Source organism: Grammomys surdaster, unplaced genomic scaffold, assembly GCF_004785775.1.
Source record: "Grammomys surdaster isolate TR1022 unplaced genomic scaffold, NIH_TR_1.0 351, whole genome shotgun sequence".
In the NCBI taxonomy this organism is placed as follows: domain Eukaryota; kingdom Metazoa; phylum Chordata; class Mammalia; order Rodentia; family Muridae; genus Grammomys; species Grammomys surdaster.
In genome coordinates, this window is record NW_021604770.1 from 426175 (window position 1) to 451863 (window position 25689).

General features: G+C 46.4%; 1 protein-coding gene across 1 annotated transcript in view; it reads right to left on the bottom strand.

The window, feature by feature from the left end:
* Positions 1 to 25689, bottom strand: part of Klhl29 (kelch like family member 29) — a 248491-nt gene that overhangs the window by 191185 nt on the left and 31617 nt on the right. The window contains exon 2 of the mRNA XM_028779393.1: positions 22961 to 23068. The gene's annotated coding sequence lies outside the window, so the exon portion shown is untranslated. The remainder of the gene's footprint in view (positions 1 to 22960; positions 23069 to 25689) is intronic.

Here is a 25689-nt window from a genome sequence, read left to right on the forward strand (position 1 = left end):
AGAGTATTATCTAGAAGTGTTTATACACAACACCCAGGACAGCACAGATTAGGATTTCCTTGGGGCGGGGGATGTCACAAAGGGTGCAGTTGGAGCATAGTCCTTGTAAGCATCTGGAGTGGCCATCAGCATATCAGCATGAGAATAAAAGGCAAGCAAGCAAAGGGGTCAGATGGTAGTTTGAATACTCACTGACCACCCAGTGACCTGAGCAGGTTAGTCAGACAGATGGGTTTATGGGGCTTTGCTTTCTTAGGTGTGTGCATGTCGGAAGGGGGGTATGTATAGAAAGTCAGGATAAAGGGGCACAAAAAACCAGAGCCACCTCTGCCCTCTCCAGACCTCACCTCAATAACCATGTCTCAGGAGCCAGAAAGTCTGGGGCCAACACAAAAGGAAATAGTGGATGATGGGGGGGTGGTGCTGAAAATCTCGATTCCCTCACAGGAGAACCGCCTACCAGCGAGCCTCAGCATGCACAGCAGAGTCTCGGGAACACACTGTTCTCTTTGTTGGAGCAGAAATCTGTTCAGTGTTGATTATGCAGGCCGATGAGTGGGCCTCTCTCATTTTTCCCTCTAATCTGGAGTCCTACTCAGCGGGCAGAATCGCAGACAAATGATCCTGGAAACAGAATAAGCTTTCTTGCCATCCGTTGTTGTTCCGGAGGCATTGCGAATGCCCGCAGTTTCAGGTAGAGGCATGCCACTGACTAGACTTCAGGACCTCCGGATCCACAACATGGAAAGAATGTCCTTCTGACCTGCCTATAACTATAGAACCCGGTGCCCAGGAGCGAGCAGCAGTCTTGTTCTCAGAGGAAGACGTTCGGTTTCAAAATGTAGGTGATGTTTTAAAAGGCACCACGCTAAACGGCATATTCAAAACAAATCACTCACAACTTCTGGTTTGGGATGTTGGCCTCGAAGGTGGTTGATGGAAATGTTCCTTTTCCTGACAGGGATGTATGCAACAGGGGTTGGCAAAGGTCTGTGCAAGACTGATTAAATTGCATGCCTCAGATTTGGACAATTTTTTTTGTGTGTGTAAAAGTTATAAAAAGAATTCTGTTTAGAGGCGGAGTTTCAGGCCATCTGCCATGGTAAGGTAAGAGACGCAGGTCAGAGAACTTTCTGGATAAGAATAGCAACATCGTAAAGACTTAAAAAATAGTTTTACTATTTGGAAAGGATAACATAAAAACTTAGTAAATTAAAAAAGATCTAATTATTTAAATTATTTTGTCAATTCATGCTTTCAACCCTGAACATCAGGAACAGTGCTGAGCCGTTAATGAACGGAATGAGTTTGATCCAGAGTGGTGGTGGGCCCCCCCCCCCCCCGTTCACACTGTGGGAGCATTTCCATGCTGCCAGTCCTCACCTCATAGAGTCTGCCTGTGCTGGTTCAGCCTCATCCTCACAACCAGCAAGTCCCACAGTGCCTCCAAGCTAGGTTCCCATCAATGTGGATGACGCCCAACTATAGACCCAGAGGAGCACCCGGCCCATCAAGAAACAGAACCAAGATCTCCATCCCGTCTGCAAATGAAAGCTGGTTCACGTGACAGTATGGGGAGGCTCCAGGTATTTGTGGCTTGAGTCTGGATCAGCAGGCTCTCTGAGACGCAGGCTGACTTCTGCACCCCAGATCTCCAAGATGACCCAGTTCATCCCAGGACTGCTGCCCCTAAACTGGTACAGGAAGCAATTTGAGCTCATCAAGACGGTCACAGCACGCCCAGGCCCGGAGATGCTCTGTAGCAGACAAGCAGATGCCAGTTCCACTTCTGTTCTCAGGGAAAATGTGGCATCATCATGATTTATCAAAATATTCAAATCTCGTGAAGCGTGTCAGAGTGCAACCTCGTGCAGGGAACTCAGAAAGGCTTTTTAACACCACACGCGTGATTTGAGATCTGGATTCCCCCCCCCCACTTCCAAATTGATGGAAAAAGATATGGGGTTGGAGAAATTACGTTTTTAAAAATTGTGCTTTCAAACCTGTAAGTGTCCAGTTTTTAAAGCAAAAAATAATCATAGACAACAATTCCCAAAATACCGACTAGGTTATTAAATCAGAAAAATTGTGTTAAAGGGACTCTCAAGTCACAGCCGTTGTCTAACACACCAAGATCTCGTCATCACTGTTGGACATTTCTTCAACTTTCACGGGGGAAGGTGGGGGATCGGGAGGGAGAAGATGATGGGTGATAATTAGTGGTCTCTAAGCAGTGAGGACATGGTTTTCCTGATGCTGATTGCAGCTGTCAGAAACACAAAGCTAGGACTTAATAAAATGCAACCAGGTGGAAGTGAAAATTCACAAAGCATAAAGCATCACATGCACCGAGATAACTAGAAACCACGTTAGGTAGCAAAATGTTCCTCGTATCTCACAATACTTTACCTGCAGCTCTATTCTCTCTACTCTTTCTTCTGATGAGTTAAGAGTTCTTCACATTCTTTCTAGGCTTCTGACGTCTGCTGCTTACCTCATTTCTCCCTCTTCCCTGAAGTCATCCTGGGCACCTGCCTCTGGCATCCTTGTCTACCACAACTGTATCTCACTATGTCCTTCCTTGCTGGTACACTGTTTAAGTACCATCTCCTTCCTTTCTCCTCCCTGGCCATGCTGGGAAATGCTACAAAGAGAGACTCTCAGTCACTGTTAACTCTTTGGTGGAAAGCTCATGCTCGGCTGATTGTTGAAGGGGACAGCGACAAGAATTTACAGGTACAAGAGCATCATATAAAGCAAGACTCTTACAGTGCTGAGCCCAGAATAAATGCACTCAACAAACCAGGAGGCTGTCGTCCCTAGAGAGCCAATGTGCCCTGCTCACGTGTTCTCTGAACCTCAATAAGTCATCTAGAAGCAACACATGGGAAAAGATGTGTCACAATCTCAGCAAGGTTGCTACACTGCATTTGTACCCGTACCTACTAGGAAATGGCCAGGGTTCTGTAGAGTCAGGATATCAGAGCCACCTTTGGCACTCATAGGCTTAGGGACACAAGTTCTGCTCCAAGCCCTGGGTGCCTGAAGATCTGTATCTTTCTGAGTATGGATATGGCACACATGTAACCCTGGCATCTGGGAGACTGAACAGGAAGCAGAGGATTTCCATAAGTTTGAAACCTGCTTGGTCTACACAGTGAGACCATGTCCAATTCTAAGGATGTAGGGGTGTGTGTGTAAACTCATACAAACACACACAACACACAGAACATGTGTTTAGAAGACACCTCAGATGCCCTTTCTTGCCTTCTACCTTGCTTGACACCGGCTCTCCTGTTTTGTTGCTGCATAGAAGCTGGCCAGCTGACCTGTGTGCTTCTAAAGATTCTCACATCTCTGCCTCCCGTCTCCTTGTAGGAGTTCTGGGATTACAGATACGTGCTACTGTCCTCAGCTTTATGAGGATTTGAGAGGACCATACCTTAGGTCCTCATGCTAGTGGAGCAACATCTTTATCCACCAAACCATTTTCTGAGCCCCTCTGAGGAGATGGACTTCTCAGATTGGATAATTTTGATTACCCCAGAGCCCAGGGCACATCATCAGACCTTCCAGCTACAGCTGTCTGACAATTGTGGAGGAAGAAAATCAACACCAAGCCTGGAAGTCCCAATTTACACCGGAAGAGACAGGCTCGTGTGTGGAATCCTTGTTAAAACTCCCGTTTGCAAATTCTCCATGAGTGGTGGTCGTGGGTCCTATAAGTCCCTCCCAGTCACCCCAAGAAGAAAGGGAGCAGTGGGAGGGAGCAACATTCATGTCACAGCCTAGCTGGCTGCAAGAGATCCTGCCATCCCATGCCTGAGCAAACACCAAGCAGCCAGAAACCAAATGGTAAGTTGGTAGTCAGGTTCAACTTCAGCAGACGCACCACAAAACACACATATTAAAGCCTTGCAAACTGCTTTCCTCGGGCAGCTGCAGCAGAGGAAACTTCATGCGGCAGGAGAGAAGGGTTTTTGGGAAAACCTGGCATGACCTAGTCTAAGCCTGATGTGACTCTCTGCCACTGTAGGAATGGCTGGATGGCAGGAACCTGTGCATGTTGGGTTCATTGAGTATGGTTTTTCAGGAAATTTCTCTGAGGGCTTTGTATGCTGTGCCACTTTAAACAATAGAAAACGACAAGCAAAAAGACCTTATGTCTATAGTCTTTATCCTCACTAGGGCCCTGCCTTGGGCCTTCCAGGGTAATACAGTAGTCACAAGCCAATGTCCCCAGTCGTGAACCACATCCAGAGCTTTTGGTAGCATTTAGTAGCATGGTATAGAACAGCTCAATAACCGCTGAAGGTTCTGGGCGGTGGAGGGAAATGTTCCAGAATGTTCCTGATTTGTTTTTCTAGATTTGCCTAAAGCATTAAGAAATCTAGATGCTGGCTATAGCAGGGTTAAGTTCTCTTTCCAGTTTGCTCCCCAGCTGAGGGGCCTCCCTCTGCCCTACAGGCCTTACATAAAGATAGGTGGAGAGAGAGAGAGAGAGAGAGAGAGAGAGAGAGAGAGACAGACAGACAGACAGACAGACAGACCTGGCATGAGCTTTTGAAACCTCAAAGCCCAGTGACACACTTCCTCTAACAAGGCCCTACTTGAATAAGGCCACTCCTCCTATCGTGATCCTTTCTATTAGTGCCACTCCCTGATGACTAAGCATTCAAACGTATGAGCCTGTGGGGGCCATTGTTAATCAGACCACTATACGGGGTTTCTCAGTGATGATTTTTACATCCAGAATGACAACAAACCCTTTCCACTTAATATTTGAGATTGAGAATTTAAAGATCTTGTTCAATGCTAGCATATAATTACTATATTATGGACTGTAAATCTGGTAAGGATGCAGATTTTTAGCTCGTATCAGGTACACAAAAGGGTACCTATGTATTCCAGATCTACCATACATAAATTTGCTTGATTACAGCAACCATCTCACTATGCACAAGTATATCAAAAGGTTTTGTATACTTTAAATTGGGGAAAAAATCATAAGATACTAGTCTAAAATCTTGAGCTGGCTTCCCCCTTTAGGGTCCAATCTGTCCCCGGTACTACTGAACCAGTGTTCTATAGCTGGGCATCTTTACAGTAGCCTAAGCTCCCACCGTTTACCACTTTGCATATCAGCTCAGGTATACCTTATGTCTGGACACATGTCAGCCTTGGTCTAGCCACTCTTTTGGGATAGCTTATATTTTTCCTCTTTGTCATGGAGCTCAAGGTTTTATACCTTTAGGACTCACTGGAAGATACTCTGGGGTGCAGGGACCTTCCCAGATACCCCAGTTGTCTGTGCCAGCCCCTCTTCTAAGTGTGTGCAGTACCTATGACTTCTGGCAGAGAAAGAGAGTAAGTTCCCTACTTATTCTGTAAACTGGGTCCACAGGTTAACCCTGTCTGGGGTTAACTCCTGTAAGTCTGTATACCCAAATGCTTTCAGGTCTATTAGAGCCCATGTGTTCTGCCCAAAAGAGTCTGCCCAGGCGACTGCTCTGTCCTAAGAAACCCTGGATTCCTGTTCTGGCCCTGCAGTGGAGCGTCTGCACCAAGTAAGGGAAGGAGGAATGGTAGACCAAATGGACAGTGTGCTGGAGAGGCAAAACATGGACAGACTGCCAGACAGAAAAAGGAATGACTCTCTTTCATCCTGTGTCCAAGTGGTCACAGCTGCCAAGAAGAAAATCAACTCAGCCAAGATACCAGGCCTGATGGGAGCCAGGCTTTCCTACCCAGAGAAACGGCACTGGGGAGGAGCGACTATGACTGGGACATTAAGTCATTAGAAAGGGCCTGCAGTTTATTTTTTTTCCCTTCTACAATATGAGAAACTCGTGATTCTTATGTAGTTCCAGAATAAATATAAATGTGACTTCCTTTTGCCAGTTTACAGGGATGACTTCACATGCTTCCAACAGAGGTATGGTATTTCTGACAGTGAACAGTTCTCCTTGATGCTGGAGGCTTGGGAGGGTCAACATCCCATCTGCCACACTCCCTGATTGGTTTGTCAGGCTTGATGGGTTTTAGAGACACTCTTCTAGGAGTATAACAGTGCATGGAGCGGGTACAGGAACAACAGCCCACTTGTCCGTGTTCAGTAAATAGCTATCTCTACCCAGGAGGGCCAGGGAAACCAGGCAAGAGGGGAAGATACTAGGGAAAGGCACATTACCAAGAGCTCCCCTGGCCTTGTGCTGGAGTTCCTATTACAACATAGCCCCTCCTTCTACTTTCAAGACACTCCAAGGCCCAAATCTTAATGAATGCTGGGAAAGGGGTTTGTTGCCATACTTTGGGAAAGGGGATGGTGCATGGGTACAGGGCTGGGGAGTTTTTTCATGCTTATTTCCAAATTCAAGAGGACTTGCAAAGAACAGAGGAGGAAAACTGGTAATTTCAACAATCCAGTAATGTTCTGGGTCTTAAATTCAGAGGTAGGACGAGATCATGTCTGTGCATATCATTGCTATTTTAGAAAGATGCATCTAAATGTTGCGCATATTATTTCAAATATGTCTTGTCTTGTAAAAATTGTCTGTGGTATGCAGGGAAGCAAAAATCCTAATGTTAAGATCGTTCTCACTTAGCTATTCAGCTTAGCATATAGGGGAGGCTGACACCCTCTTTGCAATGAGTGTGCTGCTCTTATACCCCAAGACCTGGCAGGCACAGCAAAGGCATCCAGGCGGAAAGAGCACTCACCCGAGTCCACATCATAGGTGACTGGCTGCAGTTGGGCACAGGAAACAGGCAGCGGCTCCAGGATTTGGTTTCTAAGTAAGAAGAAGCTTTGGGGGAAGAACAGCTGGTGTTGAGTCTGGTGCTAGGATTAGTCTGCAACGCTAATCACAAGAAGTGGAAAAAAATTAGGAGGTCCTGCCTGCCAAGGAGGTTTTCAAACACATGCGAGTGCGGCAGGCATGGTGGGATTAGATCCTCTCAGCGCCAATGAAGTAGGTGTCCGCGAGTCAGAGCCTGCTTCTGAGCGGCACACCCCAGAGCTCTGGATCTGACACAGTAGAAAAAGGGCTACCACTGAGGCCAGCAGTGAGGGCATGCAGTGTGAGCTAGATTCCCAGTGCCTTTCCCTGATGCCCTGTGAGAAGCTGAAACCAGTGGAGAATGGGAGAAAGAAAAGTCCAGAGACACAGGAGAATATATCATACTCACGCTTCCAGCCAGGGCAGAGAGATGAATAACACTGGGCAGCTTTACGTGAGATGCCACTCAGGAGGCTCGCAAAAGCAAAGGGAAAAATCCAGTAACAACAGAAGACAAACCCACACCTCAGCAGCAGCACTGTCACCTGCCCCAGGACCAGTGACAGCAATGGCCAGGAACCCCTACTCCCAGTAATAGCAAAGCAAGGTATGACTGGGGAGTCCTATGACCCCTTGTGACCACCCTTAAGAGACAACTTCCAGTTTCCTTTAAAAATGAGTTTCCAACAGTGGCCCAGTAGCCTAGTGGCCTGTAACTAGTCAGAGGTTAAGGTCTGTGGGGAAGGAGGCCAGAACCTCCCGGAATGAAACAGACACTCCGTCTTTTCCCTAGAGGGAGGGTGGTGATGAGCCAACAGGAGACAGACACAAAAGACTCCATGGCTGTAGTTGGGGATGAGGAGAAGACCAAGAGAAAGAGAAACAAAGTAGCAACTTGTCTTCAGATACTAGTATGTAGATGAAGCGGAGGGCATCTAGCGTGACAAGCCCCTCCTCCAGCTCCAAAGTTACCACTAGGTGCTACTCACTGTATTACTGCATCACCAGGGTACCACCAGGGTCATTTACTCTATCACTAGGCTACAGTGAGGGGCCATCTACACCACTGTCAAGCCTTAAGGAAGGATAAGCACTGTTCTCTAGAGAGAGCTCAGCAGTCCCCCTTGCAAGGTCCCTTCAGTCCTGTCTCTTGGAAAAGTGCCCAAGGGGTATTCATGAGAAGTCACATGCTTCACGGCAGCTTGAGTTGGTGTGCTTAGATCTGAAAGGGAAACTTGGCTGTGATGGGCCTGCTGCCACACAGCCTCTCCTTAGGGTCTCAAGAAGGCGTTCTCTCGGAGGAACAGCTGGAACAGATGTTCCCAACATCCTTTCCCGCCTATCCCAGCTCCCCCAAACCCTCATTTTGGTGTTGCTATTTACTTCTACAAAATGTGGAGCTTTTCAAAAAGACGTTCAATTTCCTTTGTTGCTATGCAGTTGCCATAGTCAATTAAAATCTATCAATGCCCCTGAATAAATTTGTGCTAGGTGAAGAAAGAGCCTCGGCACAATCTCTCGACATGATCTCTATTACCTTATGTTACTTTAATAGCTACAGTAATAGTTTGTTATTAATGGAATTAAGCAATTTAGCTCAAGCTTCCCAGAGGTCTTTTAAGACAACTATTATAATTTGTATTCTCAGATTTTCCATTGAGTAGACGCCATGTGTTTTACATTACTTGCTAATGTTTCGAGAGATAGCAGTAGTATATTTAATATCTGGCTTTGTTTAATGATTCTAACCCTCCTTCAATGTAGGTAAGTGCTGCCGAAATTCTGAGCAGTTGAAAAGTCTACATTGTTCCAATAATTATCTTGAATATTATTCAGTCCAATTTTAATTTGTACCTCTACTTTGCCATCTATCTGTCCTTAAGATTTGATCCAGAGTTGTATGTGTGTGCTTCCTTTTCAGTTTTCTCAACAGAAAACAGTCTCCGGTCCTCAGCAAGAAGGCCGGAAGACAAAGCACTTGCTTCTAGTGCCACACAGACACATACATGTGCACACACACACCCGCTCGTATCCACTGCTTGCGCTAATTTAGCATATTTGAATAGAGTCGTATTTAAACAAGGATTTCAAAAATGTTTTTTGATGGTTGCAAAACCTGTTTTTAGAAGAAATAAATGTATTCACTGCATTATGAACAGCTTGAGAAAACAAGATCTTACAATGTACACCATCTCTGTATTTAAATAGTTTCATTTCTATTCATGAGCTCCTTGATTAGATACATGGAAAATATCATCAGTAAAATATGAATAATTCTGACAAATTAATAGCCGATTTTTTTAAAATGAAAATATGTGTAAGCATCTCATTCTCATTAGATAAAGCTGCCATCAGGGGTATATGAAAATCGTGGTCTGCCTAGCCTTGGTATACCAAGAGGCAGGGATAGGCCCTGGCCTGAGGCCTCCTGGGAGCTTTTCTGGCAGTAAAGAGGTAGTGCTGCTAGTGGGACAAGGTTGGGACAAACTTAGCTCTACACTTGTGCAGCACTTCCTGCCATTATGGGGTCAAGGCAGGGCAAGATGACTGAGCTATGAGATGCTGAAGCAGAAAAGAACCTTGGAGAACATCTTGTCGAATGGCCCATTATGCCTTGGACTGTTTCTATCACGGCAGGAAAGAGAGGAAGAGAGGTGGAAGTAGCTCGATTTTCAAGGTTACACAATGCATCCAAAAGAGGCTGGGTTTGAGTTCCGGTTTGTGGGCTCAGAATCTAATGCTATTTCTACAGACTGCAACCGTCCCATCAGGCACGTGAGTGCTTGCATTTTGCCAGGAGCTGTGATGACCAAGCAGGACAGGCACGTTGACTAAAGATCAGGGCCTTTGAGGAGGGGAAGAGAGTGGAAAAATGGGGACTTCTCAGTGATGAAAAGGGTGTGCTTGTTTCAAATCAAAGACCGGTGTGCACTTGGCTTTAGCACCCGCTTTGTGACACTGAGTATGTCATCTAACAGTTTTCAGCTCCTTTTGACTCACCTGTGAGAATGGGAGCAATCCCAACTTGCCAGCGTTACCTCAAGGCACTCAAAGGTTATATGAGGACTCAGGTTATTCCCAACACCCCAAGAGCAGAGGCAGGTTGATCTTTGAGTCTGAAGGTAGCCTGGTCTACAAAGTGAGTTCTAGGCCAGACAGAACTACTCAGTGAAACCCTGCCCAAACCAAACCACAGCAGTGAAGGGTATACAAAGAGACCTTTGGGTATCACCACACGGAACTTGTTCACAGCAGCTCATACTAAAGGAAGCAGTGTAAGGCCCTGGAAAGACCACAGAGAGCTTGACAGAAGGGTTTGCTCCTCTTGCTCAACACACCTCTTCCTTTGGGACATCAATTTCCCTGACAATCAGCCTTTGAGTTACAAATGCGCTATTCACAGAATTCTGGGATATCCCTAAGAGTCTTGTATAAGCATTTTCACAGAGAGCCTCAGTAGATCTCTCTGGTCCTCTTAGCTTGCCATGCCCATTCCAGAAATCCCATTGGTACAGCTTATTTCTTACACCCAGGACTGAGGAGAATCCTTTAACTCAGATATCAGGCCCAGTCTGCTGAGATCATGATCTGCCGCCAACAGCTGGTACTGGGTGGGTATAGCTGTTCTATGGGGTGGGGTGGGCAAGGCTGGAGGCCCTAGTCATACAATGGAGGAGGCTATCAAAAGTTTCTTTTCTCTCCTACACCTAGAAGTGTGGCCAGCAGAGCACAGGGAGGGAATGGCCCGTCCAATGAGGGTGGCAGAAGCAAAGTTCTGAGCAGAGAAAACAGTAAATGAGAGGCGAGGAGCACCTCACCCTCTGGGGTGTTTTCAGTGCCAGAGAGGCAAGTGTATTTGCCTTGGCCTACGGGCAATAAGGGAATCTAATCATGTGACAGGGCCAGAGAGTGGGATGAGCTGGTAGAAGCCGGGGAGTTCAGTGGTTATTTGGGCTAGAATTGGCAAGGGCCTGTGGAGAAAGTCAAGAGCAGCAGAGAGTGGAGAGGAGACATGAGGAGCAGGTAGGAGAGAGCCAAGAGTCTGTGCATGGCCTAGGGAGGGAAAGCTGGAGTATGCCTAGGTGACCTAGGTCTGAGGAGGTGATGCTGCCATTCCTAGGAGGAGCTTAGGACAGAGGTGAGTCCAGGCAAGTCTATGGCACTTAAAGGGCACTTTGGTGGAGGGAGGATGGATGGACATGTGGGGCAGGCACTGAGGGACAGGTTTGGGAGTTGCCAGTTTATAGGTGAGGGATGGGAGATCAATAGTACTTGGAAGGCTGGAAGAGAGTGATAAGAAATCCAGACCTGCAGGGATAAAAGAGGCTACCTGAGAGTAAGAGGATTAGGGGCTGATGGCCTGCACTAGAGAGCCTTACACCTGTGCAAGCTACCAGTCTGAGACTCTGGGGTTCAAAAACTTAATGCATTGAAATCCCTAGCCCCATCACTCGCCAAAGCTCCTCGGGACCCCTGTACTCCTTTCTTGGGGGGGGGCTTTTTTCCAAGTAGGAGGCAAATGGCTAGAGAAACTTGTTCTGGGTCACCAAGCAGCACCAAAGTCCCTATTTGTCAGGGTTCTGTGGCAGTGTGGCTTGGTGAGTCGGAGCCAAGGTATGGCATTATGATCGCAACACACAACAGAACTCACGCAAGAGTTTCACTGTGGGGAGTGGGAGTGACCAAAAGGTCACCTCAGAGTAGGAGCACGAGAGACATACAGAGTGAGAGAGCAAGAGAAAGAGGGAACCAACAAGTGGATCCTGATGGGGTTGCGCTTTGAAAAGGTACATGTGCCCATGGCTAGGGATGACCTGGCTGCTGCCATTGAGTTGCAGAGGGCAGGCTGGGGGAGTACCTGATTTCTAATACCTATAGGAAAAGCCAGTTCACATCGTGAACTCTCAGGTTCTAGAATAAAAATCTCAGGAGATGCTATTACCCGTGCACCCACCTGTCACGGGGCTTGGGGCATCTGTGCAGTGAAGGACCGTGTAAAAGGAGCAGGGAAAACGTTCTGGGCCACTAGGGATCCTCTGCCATACAGTGGACAACAGGCTTCCATACAACAGGGATAGAAGCTGTCCTCCCTGGGAACAAAGTCAGAGAGTTTCACTGATGTCAGGACGGAGGGAGGGGGAGAGCTCAGCCTGTCTCCTGGATTAGCCTAGGCAGCCTTCCAAAGCCTGTAGGGATACTCCTGACCCAGCTGCTGGCATAGGGAAGGTTAGGCTGGGAGCCCATCCTTTTAACCAGCCCTGAGGGGGAGCTGGTGCATAAACCAGCCTTTGTATTGAACGACTGCCACTCTGTTTACTTTCATAAGCCCCAACTTCCCATAAATCCAAGTCAGAATCAATCATCTTTTATGGAAGATATTAATGGCAATTCCATTATTTAATTCAATCAATGCAGACTGCACCCCCTCCTCTATTGTACTGAAGCCAAGTTAGGAGGGGGGGCACTTGTGACCAAGCAATGGAAAAAAAAAAGTCCAATGACCTTGCTCACGTCTCAGGACTGCAGCAAGATAAACCTTGTAGGAAAAAGGATTCAGTTTCTGTCCATTCCTTCTGTAGAGGAGGAAGGCTTGGATTCCATTGGCCTAGGAAAAATAAATATACTTCTCTTGCATTTATTATGAGCTATCTGAGTACGGTCAGGGCTATTCATCCTTGTTGGTTTTTAGACATAGCTGCTGCCTGTGATTGGCCCGGCCGCTTCCCAATCAGCGTAAACAAACAAACACACTATGAACCCAGCTCTTCCAGGAACTGGCTCCGATGGCTTACAAAATTGCTAATCTTTTAGACCAAACAAATGGAGGTTAGTTACTCCCAGAAGTTAAAAAGAAAAATCAAAATATACAAAAAGCAAGAGAGAAACTTGGTCTAGGAGACCAAGAGATCAGCAGAAACTTCTAAAGAAAATTCGTATCGGAGTTGATCTCCTTGCCCGAGGCACCCCTTTCCCACAGACTTCACCAAGCAAGTGCACGAGTGATCTGTGGTATGCAAACCTTGGGACGTGCATCCGCTGTCGAGAGCTGGGAGTGCCCACCTAAGCATTAGAGAATAGAGGACTCCAAACAGCTCGACAGCCTGGCATCTCATAGCACATCCTCCTGAGGAAGACCTGGCTGCTTAACCAGACTCAACTTTCAACGATCCCGCTCTGGCCACATGCCTGTCTTCCTGGCCTTACAGGAACTACACCCTTGCTTGTGGGCACCTCAGTACATGCTGCACTCACCCCCATACTCTCTGCACCCTACCAGGAGGAGACCTTGTCATGACCGTGGATGCTGTTCTCTCTGGAGGCGCCACAGAGGTTGATTCAACAGGATTCTGAACACACTTCAGTGTGGCGGGAGGTACAGTAGAGCTCCTAGTTCACCCTGCCTTCAGAGGCATCTGGGGACTAGCTGTTCTCTATTTCCACTCAAAACAAAACAAGGGAAAATGGGTTTAAATTGCAGCAAGGGAGATTTAGGTCAGATAGAAGAAAAGCCTGCAGGAGCCACTGGAATGGGTCTTTGGGAGCTGATGGAATTTCCTTCCCTGGAGATCTCTGGGCAGAGGCTTTAGTATCAGAGACAATCCATCCCCAGGGCCTGCTGTAGATTGAGGAGGAGGATTAGGGGGAGGAGGGTTGACCTCTGACCAGGCTTCTCCAGGAACACTACTTAGCAGCCCAGAGGACCCCTCACTGAGGAGACATGTTGGATGTGAACACATCTGGCATTGAACATCAGTCTCTGGGGCTATCAGGATATCTTTGCTGTATCACACAGAAATGCCAGGCTCTCTGCTTTGTGGCAAAAGCCAGTTTCTCTCATTCATATCACTGGGGTTAACTTCGCCCTTGCCCCTGCCAGCAATACAGTTGCCTTCCCCATCCATCTAGCCACAGCCAAAGCACATAAAGACCCAGTTCAGTGGGCTGGAGTGACAACTCCCCAGCCTCCACAGGACCAGCCAAGCTTGAGAAGGAGGGAGAGCACTCATCTGGAGCAAGCCTCTGAGCACACATTTTTGGAAGTACATTCTCTCTTCTGGATGGCAAGAAACAAGTAGAAGGTTTCACATTCATCACCAGAATTGCAGGCTATTCCAAAGAAGACCTTGTGGCAGGTTCGTGGCAGTCTATAGCCCATATATGGATATATATATATATATATATATATATATATATATATATATATATATATGGTTTCACATAGGTGACAATCTTTGCTCCATAGATGATTATCTGTTCTCACTCCTGTTTTGATTTATGATGCCTTAATGGGTCCCTCTGTGTCCCCTGAACTCTTTTCTAGAACTAAGCAGGAGATAAGTGGGGGAGGGGTCAGTGGTGCTTCATTCTCTTCCTTGGCTAAGGGGCTGGGTTCAGCATTTCCAGGCCCCAGGAATGAAGGTAGCAGCTTCCTTTCTAGGGTACTCATTGTGGAAAATTGCAGGCAATTTGAATTGGTCATAGAGAGAGAGGCAAAAGATGGATGTCTAGGTAGAGCTGATTCTCAATCCTGAAAGTAAGGGGCACAGCACCAAGCAGAGAATATACCACTGTGGTAGCCTCACCATTAATTAAGTCAGGGCCAGTGCCTCCCAAGAGCCAACATAGTACAAAAGTTGGGGTGAAGGGATAGGGGTGAGGGCTCCAGCTGCTTTGAGCTCTTCTAGAAAGAAATAAGTGACCCATTTGCCTGCCCTCATGCCCTCATTTGCCTGACCACCCTGCTGGCTGCAGGAGGAGAGGTTAAAAGGCCAGGAGGAACCTTGCCTGGAGCTGGTTAGTGTGGCAATGGAGAAATAAGCAAGTCTGAAAACCACTGTGGCCACCTTTACCACATAGCCTGACCACAGAGGTCTGTACAGCATTCCAGATGTGTGACAATTACATATCTGCCACCCCGCCCTGTTCCCTGGAGCAAACAGCTCAAGACTCCAGTTGCTTGAGAAGCCTGGAGAGAATGTTCCATAAGTCCCGGCTTTGGAAAGGATGTCTGCTCCTTCAGGGGAAGGAGAGGGAACAATGAACTCTCTTAGCAGTGAGGTTAGAACCCTACGGGCCTCTGGCATGTCTCTGAAGTGGCCCTGCAGATAGAGGATAGAGCCAGCTCTGTAAGTAGGATGATGGATCAGGCAGGAGAAGGGAACTTGCTATAGAGCTAACCTGCTCTTAATCACCAGCTTACAGCCAGAACTAAGGTAGATGGTATACGTTGGCTCTGAGCACAGCCAGAGGCAGCAATCTCTGCCATAGTGGGTAGAAACTAATAAATCTGTTAGAAGATGGACATCCAGGCTTAGTGTCCTGAAGAAATCTCCTCCTGCTGTCTCTCGGATACCCATAGTTGGCCTTCAAATACCACTAAGATCCCTAACTACCTAATTACGCAACCAGGCGGGTTAGTCTAAGCAGGTACCTCTGGAGGGCTAACCCAGTTAGGACCCTGGAAGGGGACATGGTCCTCCCATGCTTACTGTTTTACTGGAGAGTCGAAGGTCACACAGAGACAAGGGTTAGACAAACAATGAGAGAGTAAGACTCACAGAAGGGAGTGAGACACCGGCTAATCCTGACAGCTCTCATGTCAGAGAAACCTGGATTCCAGGCCCAGGGCTCTACTAAAGTGACTGTGACAAGTTACAACACCTCACCTGGACCCAAATTTATTGCTCTGCCTTACTGACATGGTGGGGGTGGGGTGACAATGGTGTGGGACCCAGGGGCAAATACAGCACTTTACATGGAGCCTTCCTTCACCACAGACTGTCTCCTGGCTGAGCCCAGGGAGAGGCAGCACCTTTGGGTGGGTAGCAAAGGGTGATTTCAGATAGGAAGCCAGGCCTGCCTGTGCAGGACTCTTAGGGACAGGCAAATTACATTGGAGGTGAGCAGGGAACTGCCCTTCAGAACTTCCTTGTGGCCACACCCTCACCCTGCCAAGCCTCATTTAAATGGATTATTGTTTATTGGCAGCTTATTCCATCTCTCGGGTCATGAATTATTTACCAGATAATGACTTCATAATTGTTAATGAGCGATGCCCCAAGGACATGCTGACATATCTTCTAAAGCCACAGTGCTAATTGTGGTGGAATCCCAGAAGCTCTCATGGGGGCATATCCAGTGTCACTCCTGGGGACAGCCTGACAGGCTCTTGGGGATCCACAGTGAATCCAACACCCCATCCCCTGTTATATAGGTAAAGAAAATAGGCTCCAATCAGTTCAAAGGTGTGTGTTTCCATAGGAAATGGAACTGGATAAACCTTGGTGGCTGTGTGGAGGTGGTCCACTCTCACCTCCTAGACATAGCAGTAACCTGCTGACTGGTGTGTTCAGAAATCCATGGCAGCAGAATAATGAAGTAGTGGAGGCCTGTGGGTAGGCACAGCCAGGACATCTCTGAAGGTGTGTTTGGTACTGAAGAGAACAAGAGTTAGGCTCCCATTCTCTGCTGGGGCCCTTGCCCTTTAGACTAACAGCAAATCTCTATACAGTGCCATACTTTAGGCACTATCCCTGATAATACTTTATAATGTTAAGTAAACATTTTCAGAACTCTTATTTGCAGCAGAAGTTAGCAAGGCTTGGGAGTTATACCCTGCATTGGGAAGGAGGTAATGCTGGTATTTGAATCCAGGCAGTCTGGTGCTGGCAACTACGCTTTGAACCTCTGCAGCTTACTACAAATATGCCTAGTTATGGATGGCATGTGTGACTACTGAATGTACATTTCTAAGTGTGGCTTGAATGTGACATGGTATATAAGGGTCTGGGTTCCAGCAAAGATTGGGGAGATCTTCCTGACTCCTAAACCATAAACCATATTTCTGAGTCTTCTTTTTGTGACACACCTCAGGGAGTGTTCCAGTCACTGCCCTCAGTTCTATGATGGGGTGGGACCAGGGCCCAGTACTGATGAGCGTGTCTTTACTCAGTCAGCAGTTCCTGGTGTGTGGGCTCTTGGCTCAGCTCTGCAGGGCCACCCTCACATGCCTAGAGAAGGCCAACAGCTAGGTGAGGAACCAGATACACAGGAAACAGTAGAAAGCCCATAGCAGCACTGAGAGGAGCCTGGGGAGAGAGTTCTCACAGAAGCACAGTGCTAGGGAAGATGAGACACTTAGGTTTAAGAGGACAAAGTGCTCCAAGGAGTACATTAGCCCGGCGGTCAAGATGCTGGCACGAGGCAGATTTCTCTCATTGGATCCAAATGTGTCAGCAGCTGCACCTAAGCGCGTGCCTATGCGAGATGGCAGAGCACTCCAAATGCATGTTAGAAAGCCTCAGAGCTGGTGTTAAATAAATAATCACACTATTTATTCTGGGATGGAGAGGCAGGGTACCACTCTATGTGCTAATGGGAGGGTGGGGCTCCAGCTTCATCTGGGCTGCCTCCTGCACGCACATCCCTGAGCACGGAGCTCCAGAAGAGGCCTTCTGAAGACTCTCTGCGTGTTCTGATTTTATTTCCCATGGTCAGCATCTGCCTGGGTACCTGGGGAAGGGGCGGGGGTGGATTAATTGTTACCTCCGTGCTGTTATTAGTTTACTGTGTAAAAGCAGAAATACACTTTAATGATTTCTTTTTTTGTTGCTGCTACCTTACAATCCAGATGCTTTTATCTAAATGAGTTGCTACAAATCAAAGGAAGGGCCCACGAGGGTTGCTAGGCTGCTTCGGTCTCACATGGGTGGGGAAGGCAAGCTTCAGCTCTGTGAATGAGGCTTAAATATCTCCATCCTCTCACATCCAGCTTGCTCATAAGTGTGAGTAAAAATACCGATTAGCAGCTGTAACGGGTGAGCTTCCAAGTGGCCTAGATTAGAGGAGGATCCAGAAGCAAGCGGCATAGTCTGCAGGCTGCGATGGTACTTCTGTTTCCAATGCAAGCTTTGAGTTGGAGATTCTTCTTATATGGTTCCTGAAATATTCCCAGTGCTGGGTGTGGTGGTACCCAACATTATAGAAACTGCTTAAGAGACATTTGTTAAGCATGTTCTCCCATAACACTTAGGATGAATTCTTGTTGCATCCTTCAGATGCTATCACAGTCTGTTTGGATGCTGGTCTCCCTGCAGGAAAGCTTGTTAAGGACAGAGCACTGGTCGAAGCTATCTGGATAGCAGATGTGGCATAATACATAGTGTGGCTGCCAATAAGTGCTTCGAGGAATGAAGGAGTGAGCACTGCAGCAACCTTTTGCTTCACACTGTGCTTGAGTACGCGTCCTGCAGCCCCCACTGTTTCTGGCATTGTCTGTTCCAGGCAGAGGTCATGGTGGAGGGAGCAGAGAGAAATTCAGGATGATAAGATAAAAGTTTAAAAGAATATTTTATTTGTTTTAGTGAGGCAGTATCTCAATATGCAGCCCAGGCTGACTTTCAACTCAAGATCCAATTTTCTCTCCTATCTTAGTACTGGGCTTATAGGCATATATCAACAAAATGTATTAAAAATACTTTCAAATAGTTTTTAATTGTGGGCAAGTGAGACTGTCTATAATGAATCAAGACCCACAAGTTTAAGAGCATGGTCACTCAAAAATGCACACGTGGTCCTTTACCAGGGCAGTGCTGGCAAGACCATTATGAGCCTCCTTCTTCCTTTTTTAAAAAGGTGTTCCACCGGAAGCACTTCACAGAGTTCTGGATGGGGTTAACCTCCATGCTTTACACCTGGCTGTCTTCATAGAAAAGACAAATTCCCAACTGTTTCCAGCAGTCTTGGCTACCAGTGAGGACAACTACAAGCTAAGACAAGCCACTTAGAAAGTAAAACTTTGACACAAAAACAAACTCTGGGGTTTTCAGAGAAGCTATTTCTAGCCTAGGTGACAAACAAGGTTTTGAAGACAGAAGGAACTGGGATGTACCTTTCACTCTGTCTGTCACCAGCTAAGTGGAATTCCTATGCACATACAGACTCTGAGCTCCCTGGGTCCCTCCAGGGTATCTTCTGCCTTCTGATGGTCCAGGTATTGGTTGACAGTTTAAATTGGGAGCAGCAATTCAAGCTAGATATCACCTAGTAAGAACAATTCAATTAGAAGTCCTGGTGGACAGACCCAGGCCACTGGCAAAGCTGTCTGGGCCATGACCCTGTTCCCTGATGCTGGGCACGCTGGCCAGGTGACATAACTGACTCCTTCCCTCTGTGTACCTTCACAGTATCTCCTTAATTTCTTCTCATTGTCCCCCTTCTCTCCCCTTATTTTTCCCCAGGCTCCTGAACTTGAAGTGAACAGTGAACTTGAAGCTGGTGGGCTGTCTCCAATTCCAGGGTCCTCTCCATCACACTGCCTATGAGAATAAAGTCTGTAGTTCTGCAGAGTCTGGCAGAACATGGTATTATATCCTCATGTACTGACTCAGCCCTGTTCCGGGACTGTGGAGAAAAGGATAGACCCTGTTCTCTAGAAACTAATGGTCAGAGCAGGAAGATGAGACCCCAAGACAGAGATACAGATGTAGTAGCCAGAGAATGTGGAGTGTTGAGGAATCCCCTGGTGAGGCCACAGGAAACAGGAACAAAGGGACTTTATTTAGGCAGGTTTAATTCAAGAAGGACTCTGAAATGTAACATAGAGACAAAGGACCCAGCTGAGTGTCAAGTCCATGGCACAGGTGAAGAAGAAAGAACAGAGGACACTAGAGAGATGAAGAACTGGGGGAAAGCCTTAGGGCACTGGTTCTCAACTTGTGGGTCTTGACCCCTTTGGGGGGGGGGGCCCAAATCAGATATCCTGCATATCAGATATTTACATTATGATTTTCAACAGTAGCAAAACTGCGGTTATGAAATAGCAACAAAAATAATTGTATGGTTGGAGATGACCACAACCTGAGGAGCGGTATTAAAGGGTCTCAGCATCAGGAAGGGTGAGAACCACTGCCTTAGAGGATGGGAGGAAGAAGAGCCAGATATTTTCAGTTCACACAGCAAAGGAGGGCAAGGCTGTATGACTCCATAAAGATAGGAAGGAAGCCACCAAGGTCTTGAAGAAACTTTTGACGGAAACACATAGAGGGTCCTAGAAAGAGGGTGTGCAAGAACATACCAGCCAGGGTCAAGGCCTGGGTAAGGAATTGTGTCCAGATGGTGGCCATGGGCATATTGCTTTTTCAAGGGACTGAGCACTCAGATATCTAGTGGAGGAGGTGGGTTATGGAGATGGAAATGTAGCAAGAACAAACGGAAATGACTGAGCATATATGGTGGCCAGAGCAGTACTGGGAGGTCTTCATGGCCCATCAGTGAGGTAGGGATCACAGAGGTCTAACAGAGCTGGATAAGGAGCCAGAACAGGAGAGGAAAAACAGTATACCTCAGGGAAATGAGGCTCCCTTAAGTGGGGAGTGGAGGCTGGCAGAGGGCCGAGTGCCTCAAAGGACGTCTACTCAATCAACTCAGGAGAAGTGTAGATACCCAGAGCCTGCACATGAACAGCTCCCACTCACTCAGGCACGGGTTGTGATCTTGAGGGTGTAGGATGTGCAGGGAGTTTGCTTGTTGGGGAAAAAGTACTATAAGGGACTGACTTATGAGGTGGTTGCACAGTCCCAGTGACAGAGGCACCGGGTGTAGTTCAGGGCTGTTCATAGTGCCAATGAGATTGGCATTGGCTTTCTAACTGCTCGAGAGCTCAGACCACTCTTAATTAACCCAGTCTTCCATTCTGCACAGCCTTGAGTCTCCAGCTCATCACCCCTGGCAGCACAGAAGTCAGATTTCTCTCTCACTGCTTCTGGGACGTTTTTATTACTTGGTCAGTTTCCATCCAACTTCAGAGGCCAGGCAGAAGCTCTCCACACATTGTTCCTGAACTGGTCTGCTTTGTAACAGGACTCAGTAAACCGGGCCAAGAATGTTTCTACTGGTCAACAGGGGCTATAGTGAGCTTCATCATCTTCTCCTATCATCTGGGAGTATAAATGAGTATCCTGACCAGGAATAAAGAACATATCCAGTTCTGGGCCCATATATGATGGGTCAGTCATAGCTAGTTTGCAGAGTTGGTGTTGACGGGATATGGACAGACATAATTCAGAATGGCATTAGACACAGTTCCTACCCTTTAGGAGTAGATCAATGGTAGGCCATGCAAATAGCCACTATAGGGACATCAGCCCTAAAAAGTGTTCTCTAGATGCACAGTGAAAACTGTCAGATTGGCCTCTGTACCCATCCCAAATCTATGCATGATGTCCCAAAGTTGGGACAAATCTGAGTTCCATGACAACCTGCAGCAACAACAGGGTATAATAAAAACCAAACTAAGGGCAATTGTTTAAGGAACCCAAATCACTACTCCAGGGCCTCCTCAACCACCTCTTTCCTGGCACACGAGCAGTGCGGAATAACCCAATGAAATCTGTCTTACAGTGAAGTGCACCTCCAAATTTCTTCTTTATCCTTCTGTTTGCTGGGAAGGAATTGGTTCCCAAACCCCACACTTCACTGACCCAACAGCCACAGAAGTAAAACATCCCTCAAGGTCTTGGACTATGGATAAGACAGTCCCTCCACCCCAACTCCGAGTCAGAAATGGTACTAATTCATGGCAACAGCCCACCAGCTCTCTGAGTCAGGAGCCCATCAGTCCTTCTTCATGCTATGCCTTCTATATTACTAGGAGGCAGCTGCTGGAGGCATAGTTGGGTAGTGGGCACCTTTATGGTGGCATCTGATACAGGCCAAGCCTGTAGCTTCCTCTAACTTCCTGATTGCAATCTCTGCTCCCTATAACCTGGGATCATAGAAGCAAAGGCTTTTACCTGCCTCTGTGAAGAATCCCAGAATACTCTATTATCTCCAATTGCACTGTCACTGAGTCCCAAGACAAGGCTCTCTGACCAACAGAGAATCCTGCTATGGATGGAACCCTTGCTGGCCTGATACTCGAAGATAAGTGCAGAGTATCTGCTGATCCTAGGCAGATGCTGTAAGATCCCAGTCAGGGGCCAGCTGAGCCTTAGCTATCCTGAAACCCTGCATTGCCACCCCATCCTCATCCTCCTTTATTGCAGGCTAGGGTCTTACCCCTTAGTGGTAGGAAATGTGTGAGCATTGGCAAGTCCAGTTGCAGGCTCCATTATTGGTGTAGACATATGGCTGGCTGGCTTGCTGGAAGGTGGCAGAACAGTGCTGTAGTTGCCTTTCATAAGATTTATGCTCTCATCAGGTAGATCACTCCTCCCCCCCCACACACACACATATACTGCCTGCCCAATCCCCACCCTACTCTCTCCTGGACTGACAGTCCTGAATCTAAATGTTAGGCCAGATTCTCTAAATTTAACATCAGGACATAAATGGCTATGCAAAGTACATTCTCAGAAATGTAATTTTGTAGTACTGCTCTAGTAGACGATTCAAAATACCTTAGAAGTCTATCTCTAGGGTATTAAGTGGCTATGTATATGTATTACATGCGTATACATATAATTATTATATCCCTAACATAAGAAGCTTTGATAAATGATATATAGATTTCTAATTACTGAGATAAAATGCTACCTTAACATACTGTTGAGTCAAAAACATTTACTAAGTAGTAGTGGGTACAGTGTGATCCATGTATGTGTGTACATAGACACATGTACACCTTTTATGTATGTATATAAGAAAAAAGAGACAGCAAAATGTTCATCTCTGTAAAATATAATTATCATTTACGTGACTTTAGGTTTTTCACTATATGAATACGTACATATATACATGGATTTTTTTGGTGTTGGTGGTTGAATCTGGGGCCTTGTGTATTCTAAGACTTCCTTCTGCCACTGAGCTGCCCTCAGCTCTTGGAGACGATCTTTAAAAACAATATTTTCATGATGCTTAGTAATATATCTTAATAACAAAAAGCTGAATTCTAAGATTTGAACTTTTTCAACTCTAAAAAGAACAACAGTTTTGAGGTACTTTAAGGTTATGTAGGTACTGGGCATGTCCAGATCTTTCTCCCTACCAGACACTCAAGAACTAGTTGAGGCCAAGATGGCTGAGGGAGCCCTGGGCACCTGTGATTAATGGTAAAACTCTCATCAACCATTAAGTGATCAGTTCCATTTCCCTCTTCCCTAGCCCTTCAGAATGAGAGAGACAGCCGGCTTTGTCCATATGAGATGCCTCTCTCATTCCAGGTTTGTTAAGCACAGACCTACCTTGCGCCGTCCGTCTCTGGTAAGCTCAGGATTCGTCCCCAGGATGCAAAAACTTTGATGGCCACCAGCACTTAGCAAAGCATGGGCATAGCGGGGAAGCCAGACAGTCTGGAGAGAGAGAAGGGGGAAGAATGAGATTGGAGTGGAGAACAACTATCATTTTTTTAACTATCTATTTTGAGTTCATGGATGACCCCCTCCTCCTTAATGGATGCTTGTCTCTATCTCAGGTAGAGACAGGCTGACCATGATGCTGACCCCCTCCTCCTGTGGATTCTCTTAAACAAGAGTACCAAACCCTATCGTAGCACAACCAGATGATATGGTACAATGAGCAGCGCCTCATCATCTTCTCCATCTTCCAAGCAGACCAGCTCTAACCCCCATCACTGAGCCTTTAGCAGCAAATAAGAATAAGAATGATGGCACTGTTGCCCACCCAATCCATACAAAGCAGTTCAAGATGGAAGACCCCAAGAAATTTGGTCTTTAATCTAATGCTGAAAAAGACCATAAAGTCCAGAATTACAATAACAAATCATTACTTCTTTTAGACAAGGGGGAAGAAGACCTTGAGGAGGCGAAGAATGGAATCCCTGGAGAGAAATGTTTTAAATATAGATTTAATACCTACTAGAAGGAGGCTATCTATTATGGGAAGGAAGAATGATCCCTTGTTCAGTCTTTCAAACGTAATATATGAGAAAGTCATCGCCATGATGGGAGATGGCATCGTCCCTGCAAAAGCACAGGACTGTCATTACCTGGGAATCAATATATTTTTTTAATGGAATATATCATTAGCAATTGATTTTCCTTTTTCCTCTTAGCACTCCAGGGTCCTAGCTAGCCGAAGAAAGCTTTAATGTGGTATGAAGGATTTGGACAGGTAAATAAGTTATTGTAAACGAATCTCACCTCATGGCCAGCATCTGACGACAGGACAGGTCGTTTGCTGATCCTCTTTGCCTAAGCTTTTTCAGCTGGCTCTGACAGGGACACCCGTGAGCCATATCAAATAGCCATTTGGAAGCTGAAGGTGGCAGAAATATTACTTTTCCCAAGGACAGAGAGTTCCCTTTATGATTAAGAAATAACCTCTGTGGGGAGGCAAAGTGAGCCAAGGTCACCATTTAATTTTGACACTGAGCCAAAGTCGTGAATGCATTTCCTCCACCAAGCCGGTGTGACGCATGCGGAGACATCGATCATCCCAGCCACAAGGTATTGGCAACAATGGTGATCGGAAGATCAATGAATTTCTGGGAAAGATCCTCAGCAGATAGGTATTGGTGAAGAGAAAAGTCTAAAAGGTAGTGGTCACACTGATTTTAGGTTCTCAAGAACCTCATTCATTCATCTATTCATTCATTCATTCATTCATTCATTCATTCATTTCTCATTCATTCAATTGCTATTGAGTATCTACAGCATGTTAGGTCGTGTTCAAGGCAATGGAAATGCATGAATGAACAAAACAAATATCACTATGGAGTCCACAGTCTAGTGGGAAGGAACAAACAAGAAACAATGAACTTAATAGGTGAAGACTGTATTAGAAGAAGGTGGGTACTATTTGTAGGGATGGAGTAGAACATGTTGATATTTGGTGACTGCTGTGTGTGTGTGTGTGAGGTCAGCATCATAGAGTGTGACATCATGCACATTTTGGAAGGGAGTGTGGATCAGGTCACACAGGAGTCTAGGACAGAGGGAAGAGCCAGTGCAAAGGGCTTTGGGAATTGGGACATCGTTCTAAGATCAATGAGAAAGCCTCTGTGGCTGAGACGTTCCAAACATCTTCTGAGACATTCCAGAAGACGAAGCTCGACTGGTGGCTACTCTGATTGTAGAGGGACTTGTAGGGCACTGGAAAGGCTGTTAATTAAAAGCACGGGGATCCTGGCTACCAGACACCTGAGAAAAATCACTCAGAAATCCAAGTTAGGTTATCTGCTTTTCTTCTCCTCCACCCAGGTAGGTTCTTATCTCTTTAGTCGGACAATACCCTTGTCCTAGGTTGGACCTAAATGAACATGGCACAGGACAGGCACAGGTTAACAGGGCAGTAGTGGGGAAGGCTTACAGAACAGTCAGTCTATGACTTACTCTTACAACAATGGCCTTATGTTCCTAGTCTTATTGTGTTAGACACCACTTGTGAGGAGACCACAGTAAGAATTCTGAAAGGATTAAGCCACAGGCAAAGCCAGGCTTCTTTTCCTAATAGGAAAGGACCCATTTGCTAGTGTGTTGGAACCATTCTCTTCATCCAGGTCAGCTCCTTACCCTACCACCTGCTCTGTGTCCTTTGGAGCACATCTGATCGATATTGGGTATCACTATGGTTCTGACAGCCTCTGACTTCTGGTTAGGTTCAACCTATGTGAGGCTGGGTATGGGTTAGCCTTGACCCTGTTTTTCTTCAAATGGTGTCTGTGTTCCTCAGATGAAGAGGCCAGTGCTACATGCAGGAGAAGGCATTCCTCCCTCCCCACTAGGTTTCAGTAATAGCTGCCTCCCCACACCGCCTGCAGCTTATAGGCAGTAATTACCTCTATGTTCACTATTAGGGTTGGGATATTGCACTATTGTATCTTTGAACCCGACCTATGCTTCTGTGATTTGCTCTTTTGCTTGATTCTCTTCAAATGACACATTTGAACTTATTTGTTACTTTTGGAGAGGATTAAACAAAGGACTTTAAAACGGGGATTCTTATATAACCA